Here is a 5,607-nt window from a genome sequence, read left to right on the forward strand (position 1 = left end):
ACAATTTTTGTCTGTACATTGTGTCTTGAGGGAGGTTAATAAGAAATAACGAACAAAGGTCTATTAGAAGCCCGAAGTCGAAGATGATGACTTTAATTTGGTCATTATGGTATATTTTTTCATGTCCTTCGCGAGGTGAAACAGAAGACCGGGGCTGTTTCACCACCCATTGATTAATTTTATTTGACGGATAAATGTGATGCCGTCTCTGTCTATTCGAATAAATTACTAATGAAACGGATACAAAATTCAAATCTATTGTAAAGGGGACACTAATATCTAAGGCGTATTATAAAATTAATTCATGATTATATCATGGACAGGGATATTTGGAAATAATTAATGGCGATACCTTACTTCAAATAGCGAATCTACTGTGATAAAAATGAAGTTGTGTTAAATACTTGTGATGTAGATATCATTTAATAATATTGTAAATCTGTTTTAATAATATATATGTCGGCGGCCGATCGTAAAATCCGCCAGATCATGAAATTCCTAGGCATATCGTGAAATGGCGCCATTTCATGAATTGGCTAAAGGACATCCAATACCTACTCACCGTTTAACGATTTGCCTAGTGTCGTTTAGGCAGATCATGAAATTCCTAGGCATATCATGAATCGTCGTCATTTCATAATTTGGCTAGTTTAGGCAGATCATGACATTCCTAAGCATATCATCAATCGTCGCTATTTCATGATTTGGCTAGTTTAGGCAGATCATGAAATTCCTAGGCATATCATGAAACGCCGACATATCGGTTCTGGCACTTCGCCGGCCGCTGCCGCGGCACGCTCGCTTCGCTCGCTCGGCTCGTGCGTAGTGGTCACAATTCTAACTAACCACTCCTCGCTTCGCTCGTCGTACCTAAATTTTTCTTTTTTTCAGCCGACATATACCTACCTCGTCGAGTTTCTTGCCGGATTATTACATTTTTTTTGACGTTTTGAAGTATTGTTTTTTGACGTTTTGAATGCCTGACCAAATTTTAGGCCATTTCATGATGTGCCTAGGAATTTCGTGATCTGGCGGATTTTACGATCGGCCGCCGACATTATATACCTACCTCGTTGAGTTTCTTGCCGGATTATTGTCAACAGAGGTTTTTCCGAACCGGTGGTAGATTTTTTTTGACGTTTTGAAGTGCTTGTTATAGCCTTAATTGAATAAAGATATTTTGACTTTGACTTTGACAAAACAAACAGAGACAGCATCACATTTATCTGTCAAATAAATATAGTCAATGGATGATGAAACATGGGGTTATTGTCACACTTAGGCCGCTTGTAGTCATCCGTTGTTCCACCTCACTCACTCATGTACTTGATGGCACAAGCCAGATCACGGAAGCGGCCACGTGACAGGCAAACTTTCCATTCGCTCTGCGGAACACTAATTAAGGTAGTGAATTGTTATTTTTCAGAACAATAATGTTTTGTTCCGCCACCAGTTGTTCAAATAAACTAAATTTTTCAATGCACCTGTACAATGGTTGGTTGGGTGGAGTGTCCATTAACTGTGATGCTTTAAAAATTGAAAGCGAGTTATAAAATGAACAGAACCATAACCCTTCCTTTATCTAGCTCCTCCGCTGCCGCAGTTGTGGTTCATTCATGTGCAAGAATGTGCGCTTAGCTTATGGACTGATAACCTTACCTACCTAAAGCCATGGTCTCCATTGACGTAAATCATCAAAGTAAATATGTACCTACTAGAATAATTAGTCTATTGTTTTTGTATAAATTCTGCAATATTACAAAATATCGCGGCCTCCCAACTGTTTGTTTGGTAAGATCGTCATGTTTATTTTTAATCCTCACTTGAAAATATGGCTTTAAAATGATCATCGATTGATAATACGATGATGGCAGGGTGTGAATTCGTGGTAGAATTATGGGTTTGATTCAGGATTTTCACTTCAAGGGTTTTGATTTAGCTTTATTGAGTACAAGTACAATTTTAAAGATTTTTTACTGAAATGAGTAATGCTAAAGATTACACAATTAACATTAAAAATAACAACTAGGGATCGATTGTCAAGATGAATGCCTCAATATATAAAATAACAGAATTTAAATTTAAACTATATACCGTGTGTGGCCTGTAATACGAGCAAAATATTAAAACATAGGTACATCGTCCTCGTCAAACTGAACAACATTAGTTCAGCGACTTTTAGTGGAGTCTTTGAATTTTGTTTGTTTGTTTGTTTATACTCTTTATTGTACAAAAAGGAAAAAACAAAAAGGTTACATAAAAAAAGTAAAGTAAAGTTTCCCTTTTTCATACAAATAAAAATACTGCTATCAATGTACGCCATCTTAGAACAGAACTGAGGTCGCCTGTCACGCTACAAACATCAAGCATTTTGCTTTACATTGCTTCTTCGAATAAACTAGTTATTTTTCATTTTATCATCTCTACACCTGTACCTATGTTTGACAAATAAACTATTCTTATTCTTATTTTATTCCTAAACTTAAAAGTGTAATAAAATTAATAAATAAATTAATAATAATAATAATATTTATTTATTTCTCCTTCCAATGAATAAATTAATAATAATTATAATTATTATTTATTTCTTCCACCGGTTACAATTAAACATCAGTATTGAACTTAGAAAAAGCCGTGGTGGCCTAGTGGTTTGACCTATCGCCTCTCAAGCAGAGGGTCGTGGGTTCAAACCCCGGCTCGCACCTCTGAGTTTTTCGAAATTCATGTGCGGAATTTGAAATTTACCACGAGCTTTGCGGTGAAGGAAAACATCGTGAGGAAACCTGCACAAACCTGCGAAGCAATTCAATGGTGCGTGTGAAGTTCCCAATCCGCACTGGGCCCGCGTGGGAACTATAGCCCAAGCCCTCTTGTTCTGAGAGGAGGCCTGTGCCCAGCAGTGGGACGTATATAGGCTGGGATGATGAGGTCAAAAGGATTTTTTCGCAGGCGAAGTCACGGGTAGGTACAGTTCTTCTGTGTATAGCTCTTCTTTTGTGCATAGTGTAGATTTCAAACTCGTTCTAGGACGCGTGTAGGTCATCAGCCATCTGTAATGTTTACTAAAACCAACGATTTGAATGTTTTTTTTTTCATATATATATGGCATGCGGCCACTTGATGGGAAGTAATCACCGCCGCCCTCGGTCAACTGTATCACAAGTTCGTTTTTTTTAAATCCCGAAGTTATATAGAAAGAAAGAAAGAAAAATGGTTTATTTGCGGCTCCAACAGTACCACCACCAAACACCTAATTTAACTTAAGTTAAACAATAGAGCTATAAAATACAACAAAATACATCGTATTGGTGGTGAAACCAGTAGTCACCGAATAACGACATGTTATGACGATATGACTATGTATTAAAAAACTAAGTATTTGTCCGAATTTACTCTTAAGTTATATGTGAGTATTATTTTTTATTGATTTACAATTCTATCCTAAACCAAAACGTTGGTGCTGAATAATAACGACCTTCGCGCGCAGCACTAGAGTTCAATGTTGCTTGGTGGTGCGCGGTGATTTTGCTAATAAAATTACGTATAGGCATATAAAATGGCGGCTTTCGTCAACATCAAAAGAGAGAACCTTCTGTACTTGTACTATTACTTATTCTGTGTTACTTACAATTATACCGTGGTGGCCTACTGGTTTGACCTATGGACTCTCAAGCAGAGGATCGTGGGTTCAAGTCCGGCTTACACCTCTGACTATTTGGAAAATCTTTGAATGCAGTTTTGCTTCGTTTAATCTTTCCTTTAAGTACAATGAGATAACTTTAGGATTTAAGGCAGTTTCCGTCCAGGGCCCATCATTTTTTTCCTCCTGTACTTATTAATCCCTATTACATCCCCATAATTTAACTACCATTTAGAAAGCCTAATGACTAAGCAGCACATTCCTCTGGATTACCATCAGCACACGAGGCGACTGATCAAAGATCAGATACTGATCGGACTGACCATCAGTCAGCTTGTCAGATCCCATGTTTTGTGGTCAGATATGAATTATTGAGGGCGATATTCGCTTTATAGACGCATTGTGGACGTAATTCGATTAGTATGAGCGTGGGGTACTATTAGGTCGCGATCGATAATGGTTTGGTGCAAGGCAGGAGAGAATTTATATATGAATTACAATATCGTGATTTTCACTCATAGTCAAAATACCACGCACAGGAATTATCACGCTAACACACACGAGTAATATTTACCTCGACGTTTCGGCAACATTACAGTGGCCGTGGTCACGAGTAGACTCTCGAGGTAAATATTACTCGTGTGTTAGCGTGATAAGTCCTGTGCGTGGTATTTTGACTATGATCGATACTGCTTAAAAATAACGAATTTTTATGTAGATGGTTTCGCCTCCGCCAAGGTCTGTCTGTCCGTCCGTCCGCGGTTAAGCTGCTAGTGCTAGGAAGCTGTAATGCTGCATGGGTAGGTATACAATAAATTTCACAATTTATGCTATTCTATATCTAATTTTTATTTATTTCAAATGTTTTTTTTTGTTTACAAACTTTGTAAATATTTTTTTATGATTTCGGGTTTTGTTCCGCGTACCTTGATTCTAGAGTCTCGATATTTCGGCACAGTTACATGCGCCATGATCACGAATGACGAAATATCGAGCTTCTCTAAAATCAAGGTACGCGGAACGAAACTCGCATTTAAATCATTGAAAATTAGTATTGACCGCGATAGTCTAAAACATTGTGGTGTAAATAAATGTCTCTCTCTAAACAACGCTGATAAAGTTAAAATAATATTATGAAACTCAATTAAGAATGATTAATACCTGTGTAATCGTCGCTTAAATCTGAGGCCACATTGTGTAACTTGGAATTGAAATCGTTTTTAATATCTCTCCCTGTCAAATGGTTTAAGGTGAAAGAAGAAAGAGACAGTGAATGTAATCGAGACCCTTCGCGTGTATACAATTAGACCACATTAGTTTTGAATCATTTACAGTAGGTATGTAAAAATTATGCATACCTAAATGGAAAATTTTAAAACGCTGCCGTTCGTGGCTTATTCCCTCGCTAAAGTCCGTAAAGTGGAGGTTTTGTAGTCCAATTACCTATGAATAGCTGCCGTCGGAGTGGACTCGGCGTTCGGAGCCATTTTGTATTGAAATCGACTGTTACAATAATTAAATAGCATTATTATGAATTATTTTTCCGAGTGAACTTTATGAATATTACATACTTAAAAGTTCAATTTTGTTGACGTATCGATTTGGGGTAGGTACGACATTTGTTCGAAGTAGTAACGGTACCTGTGTACAAAACAAAAGAAACAAACCAAATCGATAAAAATAGAGATACTTACCTACATGTGGGTTCAAAGACGAACTCGTTCCTTTAAGTGATCTCTACGTATTTTACGTACCTAAATTTTAATCTTCTGGTGATCTACAATATTTCCACGATATTTTTATTGTTTCTGGGAAGGATATTTAATTATATTAAATGTTATTATAACGGATAACTCACGTCTTAAACCGAGTTTAGCTCGACATGTTTCGGGCTATTTCGTAGCCCTTCCTCTCAGGAGCACGCGAACCGGCGGCTGCCGCAACACGCACACTACGCGCCACCGCTC

Source organism: Choristoneura fumiferana, chromosome 10 (genome assembly GCF_025370935.1).
Source record: "Choristoneura fumiferana chromosome 10, NRCan_CFum_1, whole genome shotgun sequence".
NCBI lineage: Eukaryota > Metazoa > Arthropoda > Insecta > Lepidoptera > Tortricidae > Choristoneura > Choristoneura fumiferana.